The 20,996-nt window shown below is 36.0% G+C and overlaps 1 long non-coding RNA gene and 1 other non-coding gene across 2 annotated transcripts; one reads left to right on the top strand and one right to left on the bottom strand.

Annotated features, from left to right (window-relative positions):
• The first annotated feature begins 3,256 nt into the window (after window positions 1-3,256).
• Window positions 3,257-4,880, top strand: LOC150035742 (uncharacterized). Its single transcript, XR_016530248.1, has 2 exons — window positions 3,257-3,888; window positions 4,059-4,880. It is a non-coding gene; the product is annotated as an uncharacterized LOC150035742 (long non-coding RNA).
• Window positions 4,881-6,483: 1,603 nt separating this feature from the next.
• Window positions 6,484-6,590, bottom strand: LOC120080683 (small nucleolar RNA R71). The gene has a single exon (XR_005482632.1). It is a non-coding gene; the product is annotated as a small nucleolar RNA R71 (small nucleolar RNA).
• Between the last annotated feature and the right edge of the window lie 14,406 nt (window positions 6,591-20,996).

The following is a 20,996-nucleotide window of genomic DNA, read 5'->3' as shown; positions in this document are numbered from 1 at the left end:
CATTTGCTCTTTTTTATTTTTAATTTTTACTATGGGCCTAAGCCCAAGATTCATTCTAACATTTTCGCACTTGGAGTTATTTTATAGGGTTTCTCTTCCTTGCAATCGTCCTCTTTAATTCAAATGGTATAGCGTCTTTTATAGAAATCTAAAAAGGTTCTAGCTGCCAAATATGAAAGTTAGGAAATTTGATTACAACAAATCCAAGTCAAATTAGGATGTTGTTGTCATAAAAATCTTGATATGTATTTGCACGAGATTTCATGAGAAATTTATTTCGTGGAACTTGAACTTTGTATTTGTATTAATTTTGTAGAAAGTGAGTACAATCTCTAATACATAATATTTTAATGCTTTCAAAAAAAATTATAATCTTTAAGCAGGTTGATCTTCTTAAATGATCAGCCTTTGGACTTCTTGATTTTTTGGGATGATCAGTCTTTGGGCTTGTCAATTTTCTTAGATGATTGGCCTTTGGGCTTGATGATCTTCTGGGATGATCAGCCTTTGGGCTTGTTGATCTTCTTGGATGATTAGTGCTCGTACGAGGCTTCTAGAGAAACTTTTTTCATGGAGTTGAACTTGAGTTGGTGTTGATGTTGATGTTGATTTGATGTGGTGTGATTCGATCTCTAGTACTTGATCCTCTGATTCTCTCTTAGTCGAATGCGTACGCTTGATTTGAGGAAGCAAAGTGCGTGATATTCTTGGAATTGAAGTCTTGGAAGAATTCTTATCTTTGAAGGACTTCAGTCTTCAGGTGTGGTCAACTTTAGGAGTTGGGGAGTCTTTTGGTTATTGGGAGAATTTTCTGTAGGTTTAGAATTTTTGACCTTCTTGGAGTAGTCTTTGGGCGTGTTGATCATTTTGGATCGGCCTGTGAGCTTTTTCTTGAGTTTGAGGAGATTGAATCTTCAGCTTGTAGGTTGTGAAGATACAGTCAATTTGTTGAAGTATTATAATCTTCAAACTTTAAAATAGATTAGATATTCAGTTCTTTAGAATTTGAGTGTTTTAATCTTTAAAACTTTGAGAAGCTTTAGTCTTCAGTACTTGAGAACTTGAGAGCGTTGGTTTTCAAGAATTAGGAGCTTCAGTATTTGGATCTTGGGAGCTTAAATCTTCAGAGCTTTAATATGCCTTCTGATCTTCAGAGCTGTAGTATGTCTTCTAATATTCACAGCTTTGATATGTCTTCTGATCTTTATAGCCATGATATGTCTTCTGATCTTTAGAGCTTTAGTATGTATTATGATCTTCAAGCTTTGAAGGAGTTGTGTTCTACAAATCCTCAGAGCTTCAGGATTTAAGATTTTTAGAGAGCTTTGAGCTTTAATTCTTCCAATATTCTCACCAAATGAAGAGATAGAGCCTCTATTTATAGAGGTTTCTCATGGGCTTGGGCCTAATTACTTTATTGGGCCCAAATTGGGTTTAAGCTAAAGTTGGGCTATGACCCATTTGTTATTGGGCCGAAATACTGGACTTGAGCTTAATCTTTAATTTAGCCCAACATTTTATCATGTGCTTGAATTGGGTTGGACCCGAGTGACTTTAATTACTCGACCCAATCCAATTTATAATTTTTCCAATAGGCTCGGACTTTCATTGATGATGTGGAAACTCGTGATTCATCAAAATTTCTCATTCAACAAATGCCCCTTTACGAGATTTATGCACATATATGGGTGGATGAATCTTGAAAAATATAAAGTTGGAATCAAAATCCAAATATATCTGTTCTTGAATTTGACCTCAATTGATGTGTCAGTCAAACCATGAATTTAGTACATAAATTTAACTAGATTTTTGGAATAAATTTTGGAATATGACCAAAATTTAATTTGAGATTTTACCCCAACTTGATTTGGATTGAGGATAAAAACTTAACTTGATTTTACCCCAATTTGATTTAGATGAGGATAAAAGCTTAACTTCTTTACCCTATTTTGATTTGGATTGAGGATAAAAGCTAAACTTGACTTGAATTTGAGATAAAGTTTGGAAGATGGCCATATTTTAATTTAAGATTTTATCCCAATTTGATTTGAATTGAGGATAAAAGCTAAACTTTACTTGAATTTTGAGATAAAATTTGGAATATTTCCGAATTTTAATTTGATATTTTATTCCGACTAAATTTGTCTTGAATTTGAGTTAAAATTTACAATATAGCCAAATTTTAAATTGATATTTTATTCCAATTTGATTTGGATTTGAGATAAAATTTGGAATAATAAGCGATCAATTGAATTTTGTTTCTTATCCACAATTTATTTTGATTGAAGATAAAAACTCAAGTTTGGACAAGGAATAAAACTTGGAATATGACCAAACTTCAATCTGAGATGAATTTTAGGAAATTGATTTGGAAATAGGGATAAGAACCTAAATTTGGATGAATTTGATAAAAAAATTGAAAGATGCCCAAATTTCAATTTTACATCAATTTAAGATTTTATCTTTAATTTAATTTGACTTGAGGATAAAAATCAAAATTTGGTTGATTTAGATTTAGGATAAGTGTTGAAATATGTCCAAATTTTAATTTGAGATTTTATATATAGTTTAATATCAAATTGAACAATTTGATTTTGAATAAAATTTAGAATATGATCAAATTTTAATTTAAAGAAAAAATTTGAGTTTTATCTCCAATTTAACTTGGTTAGAAGATAAAAGTTTAGAAAATTGAATTTAGTAGGAAATTTGGAATATGACCAAATTTTAATTGAAGGAAAAATTTTGAGTTTTATCTCCAATTTAATTTGGTTTGGAGATAAAATCTTAGAAATTTGAATTTAGTATGAAATTTGGAATATGACCAAATTTTAATTTAAGAAAAAATTCAAATTTTATCCCCGATTTAATTTGATTTAGAGATATAACCTAAGAACTCTAGATTTAAAATGACTGTTCGATCCCCAATTTAATTTGATTTGGAGATAAAATTTAAAAATTTTGGATTTAAAATGAAAATTCGAGTTCCATCTCCAATTTAATTTGATTTCGAGATAAAACTTAAAAATTCTGGATTTAAGATGAAAACTCAAGTTCCATTCCCAATTTAATTTGATTTGGAGATAAAACTTAAAAATTTTGGATTAAAAATGAAAATTTAAGTTTCATCCCCAATATAATTTGATTTGGAGGTAAAACTTAAAAATTTGGAATTTAAAATGAAATTTCAAGTTTCATCTCAATTCCATTTGATTTGGAGATAAAACTTAACTAATCAAAGGATTTGGTACAGGGCCAAAAATTTTAAAAAAGAAGGGGAAGAAAAATGAACAAAAGTAAAATTTGGGGCTTGAAAAGAAAAAAATCTAGATTTAACCAAATCTTTGATTTCCTTATTTGATTTTAGATTCAGTGAAGACCAAGACCTTCTGCAGCTCTATCCCATCAATCTACAAGGTAAAGAAAGAAAAAACTTCTCCTTTTTTTTTTTTTTATTTCCGAGCCGTCGAGCCATCCTTTAGAAGTTCAAGCCGCTGACCTGCTCCTGTTTAGACGAGTCGAGCTGCATTGAGCCACGATCCCCCCGAGCCACCCAGCCGCCATCCGTGAAGCCACGATCGACACGCCATCTATATAGATGCCATTCGCCTGCTGTCCACCGCTCGTCCGCCGCTGCTGGCTGTAGTGGCTTGACATCCGTTCACCGTCGAGGCTCGCAGAGATTCGGCACCATTCGTCGAGTGTTTTCTGCCTTAGGTTGCCGAGGCTCGTGGCTCGCCATCGAGGATCGTCGAAGTTTTCCATCCATCACTGCTGATTGACCGTCTCGCTTGCGACAACGTCTACTGTTCGCTCGCACCGTCTGTCGTTGTGGTCCATTTGGTCAAGCGTTGATTTTTTATCGTCCAAACAGCTTCCGTCGTTAGGGTTTTTGCCCGATTTTCCTCTTTTTTTCTTTTTGTTTATTTATTTATTTTTATTTTTTAAATTATTTCCTCTGCCGACTTTTTTTTTTCCTTTTCTTCTTTTTCCGTTTCTCTCTCTCTCTTTTTTTGTCTTTTTTTTTACTAACTTGCCCCATTATTTTTTTCTTACAGGAATTGAAGTGATCCATAACTCGCACTTGAGGGAGTGATAGCGGGTAGAAATGCACGTTATTACATCGCAAATAAGTAAAACAATGAGGGAATGTAAAAATATACAAAAACATGTCCAAGAGCGTTAAACTGAGAATATTGCGATCGCATGCGCCCATCGTATAAAAGCAGTTAATTTACTTATTTTTGTGCAGGAAAAAGTCATGCGATTATATGCAATCGCGAGAAGTTGTTCAAGAAGGTGGCTGCATAAGGACGACGCATCAAGGTGAAAGCACAATAAATCATGATGGGACGGAAAGCTGATGACGATCGAATCCGAATTTAGTAGACAAGCCATTAACGACACATTGTAGCAAGTACACTCAACTTTCGGTGACTATTAATTGGTGCATCAGAGTAGGAGATTTAATGACCGCTCATCATTGCAATCATTAGAGAGAAAAGCTTCTTCACCTTGAGCTCTATAAATACCGAAGGCCACCATCGTTAAAGAAGTTTGCGATATAGAATAAAGATCATATACAAGATAGTTACCGTTAGCTTGTTCACAGTCATACTTAGAAGACGGAGACAAGTGAAGAGAAGAAGACGCCGAGAGATCATCCCCGGACAGCTCGAAAGATTGTCGGGAAGTGCTACAAAACGAGAAAGGGCCAACACTTGCGGAAGCAAGAATATTCATCTGAGCAGAGTTGGAGTGAAAAGACAGTGTAAAAGGCCACGGGAAGCAAGGCATTGCTACTGGGCTTCTTTTCTTTACATTCTATTGTTATTTTGTATTCTGCATTTAATCTATAGACAATGGAAATCTTATTTCAACTTGTGTTCAATCTCTCCATACTTCGCATGAGTAGCTAAATTTCCGAATGGGTTGAGAATAGCTAGCATGACCTAAGATCTTCACTTTATGCGATCATTTTGTCTTATCTATGCATCATTCACCCTTTAGAGATGTTTGGGAGAGTGGTGTAAAGATAGAATGTAGGCTTGGGAGAGTCAGATTAGAATCTAGGCTTGGGAGAGTCAGATTAGAATCTAGGCTTGGGAGAGTCAGATTAGAATCTAGGCTTGGGAGAGTTAGAATCTAGGCTTGGGAGAGTCAGATTAGAATCTAGGCTTGGGAGAGTCAGATTATAATCTAGGCTTGGGAGAGTCAGATTAGAATCTAGGCTTGGGAGAGTCAGATTAGAATCTAGGCTTGGGAGAGTCAGATTAGAATCTAGGCTTGGGAGAGTCAGATTAGAATCTAGGCTTGGGAGAGTCGGTTACCTTGTGTATGTGTGCATCATTCATCATTACATAGACAAGAATAGAGGCATAGACATAAGTCACATCACATGCACCCTAGAGATAGGATATGATAGTATGCGGTTACCTTGTGTATGTGTGCATCATTCATCATTACATAGACAAGAATAGAGGCATAGACATAAGTCTTATCGACATTATTTAATACATCGCATGTGTCCTAGAAATAGGAATTATGACATTTGCATTGGGAGATGACATGCTGTTGTGTGTGTAGCATGATCGCATAACTTGAACGCAATCTTAGGAAGTGTTAACTAAATCCCTTCTCAACCCGTTCATCGCATATTCATTGTAATTCTTGATTTCATCAACTCTTTACTTGAATCCGTAGCATAGTAAATACACTTAAACAAAGGAATCAAATTTACTGTCGCAAAGTAACTGAGTAGTCCCTGTGTTCGACCTTGGACTTACCAGGAAACCTAGTGAAATTTATACTTAGGTTTTACAAGGAAAAATTTCATCTGCAACTCATAATTGCAAATATACCCCATAATCGCATCACATTTACAACGCATTAAGTTTTTGGCACCGTTGCGGGGGACTACGACAGTACATATTGTGCTAACAATACCTTTTTTTATTTTCTTTGCAACTTTCGACCTCTGTGCACTGCCATTCCTTTGGTTAGGGAAGAAATAGGTGTCTTATGAGTGAAGGAAACATTCCTGAGTCTAACTATGACCTAGAGATTGAAAGAATGTTCCCAAGAAGATAGAGAGACAACCGCCGACAACAACAAGAGAGACATCCTAGAATGGCGGAGCAATCGGAAGATAGTGCAGCAAACGCGAACAATATCATGGCACACTCCATTCTCTTGGCAAATGGCCGCAATAGACCCATTCCGGGACTATGCATCACCTAACCTCTACGATTTCTCCCTAGGAATCATGAGGCCAGTTTTGGATGAACCAAGGTTTGAGATGAAGTCGGTTATGTTGCAAATGATTCCGACGACCAGACAGTTTGGTGGAAGGCGTGGTGAGGATCCACATGTCCTTTTCCGGAGTTTCTTGAAATCTGTAACCCTTTTGTGTTCCCAAACATCTCAGCTGAAGAAGTAGTAGAGAAGTTCATGAAGAAATACTTCCCCCCTACCGAGAACGCAAGAAGAAGAAAGTCGATTACAAATTTTAAACAAGAAATTGATGAATTGCTCAACGATGCCTGGGCGAGGTTTAAGAGATTGGTGCGAGATTGTCCACACAACGGCTTACCTGACTGTCTCCAGATGGAGATATTTTATCACGGTTTGAACCCTGCATCACAGACAGCTACCAATGCGGTAGCAGCTGGTGGTCTGCTTGACAAAACTTATAATAAGGCTAAAAATATTCTTGATCGCATATGAATCACGAAGATTGGAGGGAAAGAGATCAACGATTAAGAATTCGAGAAGGTGACGTAAACAATGGGGCCATCGCATCTTAATAAAATCAAATGAATGCGATGATCAACCTATTACAAGGCATCACAATCAATAGCCCTGGAACGCAAAGAGGGTAGGTCAACGCAATTGAACAAACGAGCACGAGTTGTTCTACTTGTGGAGATTCGCATCCGATGGAACAATGTCCGAGGAACCTGCAATAAGTATATTTCATAAAGAGCAACCGTTTCTCTGATACATACAACCCCGGATGGAGAAACCACCCCAATTTCTCATGGAAAAATAATCAACAGAGTTATCAACTTATGGCGTAAGAATCGCTATGATTTTTCCCGTGAACGAACAGTCAACCGCATAATCACAAGAACAGCTTGCAAGCACCGCCATCATCCTCCCTAGAGAACATATTAAAGCAGTACATTGAAAAGAACGAGACGGTCCTCCAGAATCAGGCGACTTCTATCCGCAATCTCAAAATCCAAATAGGACAGATTGCGGGCAAACTGAAAAATAGACTGCAAGGGTCGTTGACGAGCTCAATTAAGCTCCCTCGCAACCCCGGGAACACAGGAAAGGAACAATGCCTAGCAGTCTCCTTGCTAAACGGAAAGACGATAACAGAAGAAGGGAAAGAGCCCACCAGGACCAACCTGGATGCGAGGAAACCTAAGAACCTGTTGACACAGGAATAAAAAAAGTTGCATCCACCTTCAAGCCTCTAGAACACGAAACAGAGAAGTACAACGGTCACCATTCCCGCAAAGATTGAAAAAGAAACAGAATGATGAAGAAAAGATCGCTACGGTGGCAGTAACGCAAAGGTCAATCACTGTAATCCCACCGAAGATGTGCTACCCTGTAAGCTTCACAATACCCTGCTCAATTGGAGGGGTCTACATCAGCCAAGCACTATGCAATCTCGGGGCGAGTATAAATTTAATGCCACTCTCAGTGTTCAAACAATTGAACGTGGGAAAACTAATGCCCACGACGGAGATTCTTCATTTGAGTTTGACGAAACATCGGCGAATGCTCGACATTTGAGTTCGATGAAGCATCAATGAATCATCGGCATCTGAGCTTAACAAAGCATCGACCAATCCTCTACACTTGAGCTTGAAGTATCGGCGAATCTTTTGCATTTAAGTTTGAAATATGGGCGAAGCCTCCGTATTTGAGCTTGACGAAGCATCGACGAATCCTCTTTAGTTGAGCTTGAAGTATCTGTGAATCCTTCGCAATTAAGTTCGATGAAGCATTGATGAATGCCCTGCATTTGAGTTTGATGAAGCAACAATGAATCTTTGGTAGAAGGCTTGACTTTGTGACTTTGAGCGTGAAGATGGCATTGCGAAGCCTCCATACTTGAGCATGAAGATGGAACATCGATGAAACCTTTGAACTTGAAGATAGAGAAGCATGATGGAGCCTCTAAATTTGAAGAGCGAGAGAATTCGACGAAGATTCTAAAATTGAAGATGGAGAAACATAGACGAAGCCTCACTTGAAGATGAAAAGGCATGCAATCCAACCCTTGAACTTGAAGACGGAGAAGCATTAGTGCAACCATCGAAGTTAGAGTTGTAGAAGCAATAGTGCAACCTTCAAACTTGGAGACGGGGAAGTAGCAGCGCAACCATAAAATTCGGAGATGGAGAAATAGCAGTGCAACCATCAAAGCAACAGTCCGATCCTTGAACTTGGATATGAAGAAACAACAGCAACAACATCTTTGTAGAGGAGGCAAAACTACAACAACTTTTAGAGAAGAAGTGAAGTTGCAGGGAAGAATATTTTTTAGGGGAAGCAGAGAAGTCGCACCAAATTGAACTTCGAAAAGGATGAAACGAAACATCCAATTTTGACTTGAAAGAGGAAGTGGTGAAGCCTCCGAACTTGACTTCAATGAAGAAGCGAAACGCCATTCCAAGTGTATGCTTTTAATTTACTGTGTTAGCTTCTTAAAGGGATGAACATCTTCAATTTGTTGTGTTGCCCCTAATAGGGACGAACATCTTTAATATGTCATGTATCGCCATACGTAGGGTGATTGTGGTACCCTTTTTTATGGTCTAAACTTAAATTTATTTAAGTTGCCTACGTACCCTTGAAGAAAGGGATCAAGTCATGACGTAGTTCAAATGTTTTTTTTTTGCCAGACTGAACTTGAAGTTTCTTTCAAACTGCCTACGTACCTTTTACAATGATCGGGATCAAGTCATAATGTAGTTCAATAAAGAGATTTTTTTTAGGTCATTCATCTTTTAAGCTCATGCGAGCTAGGAGCACTATGCAGTCTAGGCTCTTATGATAAGAAGTGATAACGAGCAGAAATGCACGTTATTACAGTGCTAAGTTCTTAAACAATGTTGGCTTGCGTTTATAAAATATGTTAGATTGTGTCCAAAAAGCATTAAGTTCATAACATTTCTGTCGCATGCATTCATCGCATAGAAACAATTGATTTTTGTATTTTTATGCAGAATATGCATTGACGCAAGGCGAAAAGACCGATCACAAGAAATCAATTGTCGAGCGCAGCATCACCACAAGGCTTTGCGGTGATTGTGTTCGCAAACATCTGCTCAAGAAGGATTGCCACATAGAGCCAGCGTAACTTGGTGGGCGCATCTGGGTGAAAGGCATAATTAATCACGATGATACAGAAAGCTGATGTCGATCGAATCTGAATTAAGTTGACAAGCTGCTAACTATAACAAGTACACCCAGCTTTTCGGTGACAAATATTCGGTGCATCAGTAAGAGAAAAAGCCATACCATCTGTGCAATTATAAGAAAGAAGCCGCCTTTCACCCCGGAAGCTCTATAAATACTGAAGGAATCCTTCAGAAAAGGGGTTCAGCAGTTCAACTGTTCAGCAAGTTCACGAGTTCGGAGAGTTAGAGAATTTTTCCTTAGATAGTTTAGCCTTGTTCTTAGATTTTCTTTTATTTTAAGATGGAAGTAAGAGAAGGAGGTTGTGCCGATAGATCATTCCAGTGAGCTCGGGAGAGTGCTAGAAGCTTCAAGATCAGAGAGAGGGCCAGCTCCTTCGAAAGCAGGAATATCTTTTGAACCGAATAGAGATTGCCAGTGTAAAAGCCTCGGTCAGCAAGGGATTGCTACTAGGCTTTCTACATTTATCTTCCATTGTTATTTTGTATTCAAACTCATTTAAAAATAGAATTTACTTCTCTATATTTGTTCACTCTTTGTTATTTACGCATGAGTAGCTAAATCTGTTGAATGGGTTGAGAAGCACTTAGCTAGCTTAACTGGGGATATTCGTTCTATGCGATTGTCTTGTTTTATGTATGCTTCATTCGTCCATTAGAGATACTCGGGAGGGTAGTCTAAGGATAAGATCTAGGCTTGGAAAAGTCAGGTTAGAATCTAGGCTTGGGAGAGTCAGATTAAAACGTATAATCAAGAGATAGAAGCTTAGGAATAAGCACTGTTTGCTATTAACGCATCGTATGCATCCTAGAGATAGGATATGATTGTGTGTGGTCACCGTGCCTTTGTGCATTTTGCATCATCGCATAAAAAAAGAGTAGAGACTTAGGAATAAGCTCTATGGACACTTTTGCATTCAACACATTCGTCCTAAATTTAGGAGCACTGCATTTGCATTGGAAAATTACTTGTTGTGCATGGGTGTAGCATAATCGCATAGTCTGATGCATTCCCAAGTAACGCTAGCTAAAGACCTTATCAACCCATTCATCTGCATACTTAGTGCATCTATTACACAATCAAACTTTTCTCAAATCCGTCGCATTTATTTATTTCATTACAGCAACAAACAAAACCAACAACTATTTGAGTTACCGATTACTGCAAAGTTTTCCTGAAAATTACCACCGCAACCTGTTTTCCCAAGTCCCCAAGTTTGACCTTGGACTTACCAGGAAACTCAGTGGGGTTTACACTTGGATTCCACTGAGAAAACTTGAGTGCTCAACACATTTTTCATCATCGCATTTCATCTGTAATTCCATCTCATAAAATAAAGCATTAACGAGCTTCTACATTTAAATTTTAGAAGCTTTTATTTCATCATCCACTTCATTTGTAGGATTCGTCAATATGATGAGTTTTGGCTTCACCATCAAGGAACGTTCTGTATTTATATCAACAGACAACTTCCTCTTCATGTGTGAAGAGACATAACTGTGAATATTCTCATCGTTGTTTTCTTCACGAAATGGTCTTTCCTTCAAGGTTTTCATCTTTCTTTTATGTCGATCATTTGCCATCTTGAGACGATCAAACACAGATGTTGAAGGCTGATCTTTCTTTGACGTAGACATACTTAGCCTTTTGAAGGCTGAAGTTCGAGTTGCAGTAGACGTTGGACATTGGTTTTCTTCTTCTATCGTGGCCATACTCAATCTTTGGAAGACTGAAGATTGAGTAGTTGAAGGCTTGATACGATCGAAGATAGAAATTCTTTGCTCAATTTCTTTTAAATCATCGACTTCTTCAGTAGTTTTATAGTTGCCATCGACTTCCGTTATGCTGACAACGTGACATGCAATTGTTGGGATTGGTGTCCTAATTCTCCCAGAGTCTCGTTGTTTTGTAAAGATACACATTGTTCAATGAATAAAATAACAGTTATTTAATTCTAGCATTTACTCATATCCAATAAACAAAGCTCCTTGGTTATCTTATGTGAACTTAAGCATGTATATGTGATATACAAATGGATCATGCCTTAAGTGATAACCTAAATCGGTCTGTAGTATAAGGATTAAGGTAGGATACCTGATCCTTGTGACACTACGAATACTGCCCGCTTTGTAGAGGTTTGCAAGTGTTGTAAACTACAATAGATGGTAGATTCTGACCATTCGTGGGGAAACGTGGAGCGGGGGTGTCCTATACAAAGAGTTTGTATAAGACCTGAACCACGAGATGACTAGACAATGTATATAACGCCGTTGATACTAGAGACTTGCATCTAACCTAAACGACCATAGGTGACTAGACCTTAATCCTGAGTGTTTAGGGAACTCCTGCCTTTGAGGGCGGTCCTTTGATTAGTATGGGTGAAAGTGGGCAAATTTCCAACTCAACATGTCTACCTTTTTGGGGACTTGTCTGATCTGGGAGCTTAGAACTCAATCCACAAGATGGAATTCACTTCTTTCCCGAAGCAGGGATAAGTAGAGAGATTGCTCCTTTAAGGGCTGATTCCGGGGCTTGAACATAGTGGCCACAACTTTTCTTTGGAAGAGAAGACTCAGTCATAGTAGGACTATGACTTATGTTCATTAGAGGTATCAGTGGTACTTAAGAAGAAAGATGTAACTACAGGGGCATAATAGTTATTGGCCCAGTCGTACTTACGAGCGATCTATGAAGTGTTGTCGCACTACTGATTGGTTAAGATAGACACATAATATATCTGTAGTGAGGAGAGCAGCTGTCGGTCTTCAGTGGAGTGCCTGGCAGTTAACAGATGATGGATCCCGTGACTAAAGAGTTTTGTCGGTTATTCACGTACTGTTGGAGCTTCGGATCTACAGGTCCATGAGGTCCCCTTGGTAGCTTAGATTCTGTTGAGGATCAATTCTTGGTGTTGATTTGTAATGTTCAAATTGACAAGAGGTATTTTGATTATATATGATATAATCGGTATGATGTATAAGATACATCTAGTGGAGGATTGATGTAAATGAGATTTACATTAAGTACCATGGAATAGAAAAAGAACTATGGTTTATATGTTTCATGAGATGAAATATTAAAACTATAGGTTATAAATATAGTATGATAAGTTGGTTATCATCTATATTTATAATAATATTAATTATTAGATAATTAATACTTTTTTCTTTTAAATAACCAAAGTAGTGGGTGGTTATTGGATCATGGTAACCATGAGTTTAAAAGGAAAGTGGTTTCCTATTTTGAAAAATGAGTTTTACAAAAGTTTGAAAAGGTTTTGAGTTTTCTCTCGACGTATAGAAACTCACGTAAGTCATCAAGTAAATACAGATTTACTAAACGACAGCTGAGCAAGCTAAACGATCGTGCAGTATTTACTAAACGATCACATAACTTTGCTAGATGATCGCTGGCCCAAGGTAAACGATTGTGTAGAGTCTGTAGGCGACAGACCGAGCTAAACGATAGATTAAACGATCGCATAACTATTGCTAGACGATCGCATAGCTTTATCTAAACGATTAAGCATCGACCTATGCGATAGGTCTCCGCCATCTCCCACTTGCCCAGTTGTGTATATGATCTGTGTGTCCTCCATTCATCTGCCTCATACCAAGTCCAAACAGAGCCCACCCTCTAGATTCTCACACCAAGAATACCAAGGTCGCCTTGTTGGAGGTGTCAGATTCAACTCGACACCGTCGAGGTTTTCTAGAGGTCGTTTGTGTTGCGGAGAGGTTCATGACCGAGGAGATCATTGAGGACGAGTGCGAAGTATTCGTGCTGTGTTGCTGCGGTGTTGCGGTCATGTAGATCTGCATTTTGATGTTACTATTGTTCCAGCGTTCGTGCGCAACGGAGCGTGGAGACGTTTCTGCCGATGTGCGTAGAGTTTGACTCTTTATGCATTCATGTTATTCATGTTGTAATTTCTGTATATTAATTGCATAACCATTTGTTTTGAAATCGATTATAAATGTATATGTTCATTCATGATTGTAATTTGGAATAGTTTTGTTCCGCTACTCAAAGAAATCTCACTTCCGATTTCCTTCAATTGGTATCGGTCATTCATGGAATAACATCTAATACTTCATCTGGATGATTATCGATGAAGCTTCTTAGAAGAAATTCTGCCAAAGTTATCGGTCGTCGAAGTTTAGGGAAGTCCTTGTCTTCTTCTTTAGCAGGCTTAGCCTTCCATGCCATATTTTTTCCTTTCTTTTAACGATTCTTGTTCTTTCTTCTATAGCTTTGATAGAAGCGCAACTCTTTTTAGGTGGAATTTGGCTGTCTTCTCTTTCGACGAGTCATGAGGATCCACCCTTTGTCGTTATCTTCAACTCGATTGAATCTCTTGTTGAAACCAAACAACTATAGGCTCGAAGGTTCCAAATTGAATCATGTTTTCTCTTTGATCATAAGACGTAGAAGGTGTTGGAACACTTGAAGTTGTCACTATTATAGTGTGATTTGTTTTATCTACTTCATCCAAATCTAGCTCAATCTTCTTTTCACGGGCTAACTTTAGAATCAACTCCTTTAGCACGAAGCACCTTTCAATTGGGTGACTAAGGACCTGATGATACTTGCAGTATTTAGGATCATCTACTTTTCCTGCTTCTTCTGGTTGCTTGCATTCTGGCAACTGAATAATTTGCTTCTCTAGCAATTGCTCCAAGATGTCTGCAACATCAGAGTTGGGGAATGGATGAATCTTCTCGTGTCTTTCTTTAAGAGTTGGGCGACGCTTCTCGCCCTCATTGTGTTTTCTTTCAAACTTTGTTTCTTTTCCTTTGGAGGAAACTTTCAACATGGTCACATGAATGACCACAGATTCCTTTGTGGCACTACTTACAATTTCTTCAATGCCCTTTATTTCTTGTTCCTTTCTCTCTTTAGGGACTAAAAAATCTTTAGTTCCCCTATTGGCAATGCTCAGCTCCATATCATGAGTGCGTGTTGCCAACTCCTCAAATATACGAGGCTTTATTCTTTACAGAATGTAGAGAAGTTTCTAGTGCATGCCTTGGGTGCACATCTCCACTGCGAATAATTCAGTGGGTCTATCTTTGCAATCAAAACTCAGAACTCTACATCGATTGATGTAAATGATGACCGACTCTCCTTTCTACTATTTGGTGTTCGTCAGCTTCATCATGCTAACGGTGGGCCTTCTACTGTAGAAGTGGTTGAGGAACTCTCTTTCCAATTGTTCCCAGTTGTCAATCGCTTCCGGCTCTAGATCAGTATACCAATCGAAAGCATTTTCTTTCAAGGTACGAATGAACTGCTTTACTAGCTGGTCTTCTTTGGTTCCTGCATTTTCGCAGGTTTCTATGAAGTGAGCAACATGTTGTTTCGGATTGCCCAATCCATCGAACTGCTCAAACTTTGGAGGTTGATACCTAACTGGCATTCTCAAGTTGTCGATTCTCTTGGTGTACAACTTGGAGTACATAAAGGAAGATTGCGATGGTCCTCCATACTGAGCCCTTATGGATGTTGTAATCATATTCTGTAGCTGTTGAACTGACAAGGTGGCGACAGAGGTAGATTATTGCGGCTGGTCTTCCTGCAGACAGTATTTCCTTTGTCATTGACTTTTGTAGATGGAGATGGACTCGACTTAGCAGTATCTCGAGCCTGTATCTGATCTTTTAAAGCAGCGATTTCATGATCGCTCCTCTACAGCTTCATTAGGAGATGGATCTTCCTTTCCATCTCTGCCATGGCTAACTCAATCGTTACATCAGCCATTATGAAAAACACTATGCCAGGGTATGATTCTTCCTTTAATTGGTCAGAAGCAGAGGCAGAGTTTTCAAAAAAAGGATTTTCTCTTATGATGATTTCGCCTTTAGAAGATTCCATCAGTTACTCCCAGATTTTTTCTGCGAAGACAAACCTCGTTCTTACTCATGCATGCTCTCCTTTGAATGGTTGCAGGTGACAAGTCCTGTGTAGGTGTTGCTTGCAACAGTTGCTTTGAATGCAGCTTTCTTTGGTGTCATTAGTTTGCTTGAATGTTGATAGAGAGATGAGAGGTAGAGATGGTCCCATCAGACGTGCCAATTTGTTCGCACGAGATTTCAAGAGAAATTTATTTCGTGGAACTTGAACTTTGTATTTGTATTAATTTTATGGAAAGTGAGTACAATCTCTAGTACATAATATTTTGATGCTTTCAAAATAAACAATAATCTTTAAGCTAGTTGATCTTCTTGAATGATCAACCTTTGGACTTGTTGATTTTCTGGGATAATCGGTCTTTGGGCTTGTTGATCTTCTTGGATGATTTGCCTTTGGGCTTGATGATCTTTTCGAATGATCGGCCTTTGGTCTTCTTGATCTTCTTGGATGATTAGTGCTCGCACGAGGCTTCCAGAGAAACTTGTTTCGTGGAGTTGAACTTGGGTTGTTGTTGATGTTGATGTTGATTTGATGCGGTGTGGTTCAATCTCTAGTACTTGATTCTCTAATTCTCTCTTAGTCGAATGTGTACGCTTGATTTAAGGAAGCAAAGCGCGTGATGTTCTTGGAGTTGAAGTCTTGGAAGAATGCCTGTATCTTTGAAGGACTTCAATCTTCAGGTGTGGTCAGCTTCATGAGTCTTTAGGTGTGGTCAGCTTCAGGAGTTAGTGAGTCTTCTGGTTATTGTAAAAATTCTCTTTAGGTGTAGAATTTCTGACTTGCTTGGATTAGTCTTTGGGCGTGTTGATCATTTTGGATCGGCCTATGAGTTTTTCCTTGACTTTGAGGAGGTTGAATCTTCAACTTGTAGGTTGTGAAGATATAGTCAGTTTGTTAAAGTATTCTAATCTTCAAACCTTCAAATAGTTTAGACCTTCAGTTCTTCAGAATTTGAGTGTTAACTTTGAGAAGCTTCAGTCTTCAACACTTGAGAGCTTGAGAGCATTAGTTTTCAAGAATTAGAAGCTTCAGTATTTGGATCTTGGGAGCTTAAATCATCAAAGCTTTAATATGCCTTCTGATCTTCAGAGCTTTAGTATGTCTTCTGATCTTCACAGCTTTGATATATCTTTTGATCTTCACAACCTTGATATGTCTTCTGATCTTCATAGCTTTAGTATGTCTTCTAATCTTCAGAGCTTTAAAGGAGTTGTGTTTTTCAGATCCTCAGAGCTTCAGGACTTCAGATCTTCAGAGAGCTTTGACATTTAATTCTTCCAACCTCCTCCCCAAATGAAGAGATAAAAGCTCTATTTATAGAGGTTTCTCATGGGCCTTACATGGGCTTGGGCCTGTTTGGGCCTATTTGTCGTTGGGCTGAAATATTAGGCTTGAGCTTAATCTTTAATTTTGCCCAAAATTTCACCATGGGTTTGAATTGGGTTGGGCCCGAGCGACTTTAGTTACTTTGTCCAATCCAATTTATAAATTTTTCAATAGGCTCGAGTTTTCATTCCTAATGTGGCAACTTGTGATTCGTCGAAATTTCTCATTCAACAATATGATTTTTGTCTTAAAAAAAGTGTCACTATATTTTGCCTCCTCGAGATTGTAGGTGTAATCGTAAAGAGATGTCAACATTGATTGAACTTCCAACTTCTAGGGATGAAACACATGCCAATGTCATTGAACCAAGCTCATTTCAATAGGTGTACACTACTATAATCAAATATTGACTCGAAGTTGACAATACAAGCATTATACCAATTAAACTATGATTATTTTGGATAATTATGACTAATACCTATTAAATTAGTGATAATTTTCACTTTATTACATAAATCAACAATCACGTGTAATTATGATTTTATCAATTAAATTTTTTAAGTTCGACTTTATCAAATCTTATTGTTTTATCTTTAATTATTGCGGAATTGACCAGCCAACTTTAATAAAATCGCAGATGATTTAGTACTCTTAATTGATTGTCGCAAAATTTTCCTTTTGAGCTTTCTAATTTAATAAGATTCCCATGTTCTCTTACCCTTTCCTTTCTTCCTTTCATAATCATATCATGGTTATTTTTCACCTTTTCATTTCCTTAAATCATGCAAGATCGCAAGATAATTACAATTAAACCCACAAAATTAAAGTTATACTATAAGTTTAATTCATAAAATTTTAATATTGCCCAATAAATTATGAACTTTTAATTATGGGTCTAATATGTTTATAAATTTTAAAAATATCTAATAAATCATCAATAAATTTAACTTTCACTTTTGTATATGCTAGATCTAAATTAAAATTTAATGTCTAAGAAAATATTAGATATCCTTAAAAACTTATTAGACATCCTTGAAAATTCACATACCAAATGATACAAATTTTAAAATTTGGAGATTAAGGATATATTTAGATTGACTAAAGAAAAAAGTGTTTTAAAAAAGAAATCGTTTTTATTTGAACTCTTTTGATAAAATTTGTTTAAAATATACTATAAAAGAAAGTATTTCAAAAACTATTTTGTATACTTACCAATTACTTCAATTTTTTTAAAATTAAATTATTAAAAAGTTAATCAAACGCACCCTAAATTTATATTTCAACCTTCCATATATTATTTAACTTTCTTTCTTTTATTTTCCCACCTTTTTTTCTCTTCTGTGTTTATATTAATATATAAATATATTTATTATAAAAATTATAAATATGTGTTAGATGCTCATGTTTAGTGTTGAACACCAAATTTCATTTTTCTATTACCACATATGTTGCTCATGTGTCATTCAACCACTTATGCAAAGTGTTCAAAGTCTACCACATTTTACTTGTCACTTTACCTATAAATAGTAACATTTGGCGAATCATGAAATAACACACATTGGTGAGAAATCCACTTTAAAATTCCACTCAATTTTTCATATTATCCAATTTTCATAATTTTAGTTATTTTATATTTTATTTATTTATTTATTTATTATTATTATAATATAATATTATATTTTCTCCATATCTGTGTTCCCGGTGCTCCTCAATTTCACAATACGTTATTAGAACGAGCTCCTGTCACTTACCTCGTTGAAGGTAGGTCGGTATTTTTTCTCTTTATTGTAATTAATAAATTAAAATTTTAAAATTAACATATTTAATACATATTAAAATTCTAATATAAATACAATATTTTGTGATAGTATTGTCATGACAAATCTTATGAAATTAGAATTTGTGGCCATTGACATTAATGACAATAATTATTTATTATGAGTGCTCGATGCCGAAATCCACCTAGATGTTATAAACTTGGGAGAACAATTAAAGAAGAAAATACAACATCCAATCAGGACAAAGCAAAAACTATGATTTTCCTTCGTTATCATCTTCACGAGGAATTGAAAATTGAGTATCTTACAATAAAAGATCCCCGTATCTTTTGAAATTTTTTTAAAGAAAGGTATGATCATAAAAAAAACAGTTTCTTAAAGTTCGTTATGAGTGGATGCATTTAAGGCTACAAGATTTTAAATCAGTAAGTGATTACAATTCTGCATTATTTAAAAATCAGTTCAAAATTGTTGTTATGTGGAGATAAAATTACTGATGCTGATATATTAGAGAAGACATTTTCTACATTTCATGTCTCGAATATACTCCTGCAATAGCAATATCAAGGGAAAGGTTTTAAACAATACTCTGAACTAATTTCATGTATTCTCGTGGCCGAACAAAATAACGAGCTATTAATGAAGAACCATGAATCTTAACCAACTGAAACAACACCATCCCTGAAGTGATTGCTGTGAATGTTAATAATCGTGGTCTAGGTCATGGTTGTGGTCGAGGTCGTGACCGTGACAGAGGAAGAAATAATTATTATTTTCGTGGTGGTCGTTCTAATAATTCAAATTTTAAAAAAACCATGCAAAATGATGATCATAAAGAAAAAGCTCCACAAGATAAGAGTACAAAGAGTGTTCAAAATAAATGCTTCCGATGCGGAATGATTTAGGCATTGGTCATTTCCTGTCGTACGTCAAAATACTTAGTTAATCTCTATCAAGCCTCCTTGAAGAAAAAAAGAGAAAAATGTGGAAGCAAATTTTGCTAACCAGGATAATAATATATTTGATCCATCTCATATGACAAATTTGGATGTGACAAACTTCTTTGAATCTTCTGAAAAGAAGATTGACAAAGTTGATGGAACATCAAGTGTTTCTTTTGACTTTGAGAATATCTAGACTTAATGTTGTTGTTTTCTTTTATCTATCTTCATGTTTTTTCTAGTAAATGTTAAATTTTGTTTATTCCAATTTTTGTTTTTCTTATTGTAATTATTTTCTTTTAATGAAGAAACCTAGATCATTTTCATATGTTGGGTGACTAAAAACTGAGCAAAGAAGATCTATATCTAGCAGACAGTGCAACTACATGTACAATACTTACGAATAAAAAACACTTTTTCAAATTGACAATGTTGAAAGCAAAAGTAATACAATATCATGTTCTGCTAACTTGATTGAAAGTTTTGGAAAAGCAAATATTATTTTGCCTAGAGGGACAAAATTTATAATTAAAAATGCATTGTTCTCTAATCAACCAAAAAGAAATCTTCTAAGTTTTAAAGATATACATTGCAATGGTTATCATATTGAGACTGATAGTAAGAACAAAGTGGAGTATTTATATATTATCTCTACTGTCTCAAATGAAAAACGTATATTGGAAAAGTTGTCTGCTTTATTTTTTGGATTATATTATATTCATCTACGAGTAATTGAAACATATATAACAACTAACTTGAAGTTCATGAATCTAGACATATTTATAATTTGACATAATCGATTGGGTCATCCAGGATGTATAATGATGAGGAGAATTATTGAGAAATAAAATGAACACCCATTAAAGAGTCAGAAGATTCTTCAATCTAATGAATTATATATGATGCTTGCTCTAAAAAAAAATTAATCATTAGACCATGACCCGTCAAAGTGGGGACTGAATCACCTACATTTTTATTATAATGAATTCACAGTGATATATATGGATCTATTAACCCACCAAGTGGACCATTTAGATATTTTATGGTATTAATAAATGCATCCAACAAATGGTCACACGTATGCTTATTATCAAGTTGAAATCTTACGTTTGCAAGATTACTTGCTCAAATAATTAACTTAAGAACACAATTTTCTGATTATACAATTAAGACTATTTATCTTGATAATACTGATGAATTTACATTCCAAGCTTTTGATAATTATTGTATGTCAATTGGGATAAGTGTTAAACATCTTGTAGCTCAAGGTCATATACAAAATGGTTTAGCAGAATCATTCATAAAACGTTTGCAATTAATTACAAAACCATTACTTATGAGAGCTAAGCTTCCTACAACTGAAAAAAGTTTAAAGAAATTAGGGGAAAAACCGAAACCTTTTAAACTAAAAAATAGGTATTAAATTAATTAACATGTTAAAAATTTAAAATGTAAGAATGAATTAACAAAACCTTTTCAAATTCTTATGAAAAAAATACCAAAATGATTACTAAGTTAATGAACACACTAAAATAAATATAAAGCAATTAGAAAAAAACCTTCCAAATTCTAGGATAAGAAACAGAATCTTAACTGT

This window comes from Benincasa hispida, chromosome 6 (assembly GCF_027475165.1).
Source record: "Benincasa hispida cultivar pf3 chromosome 6, pf3_genome.v1.1, whole genome shotgun sequence".
In the NCBI taxonomy this organism is placed as follows: Eukaryota; Viridiplantae; Streptophyta; class Magnoliopsida; order Cucurbitales; family Cucurbitaceae; genus Benincasa; species Benincasa hispida.
Note: the sequence above shows the minus strand (reverse complement) of the source record. Positions and strands in the feature narration are given on the sequence as shown.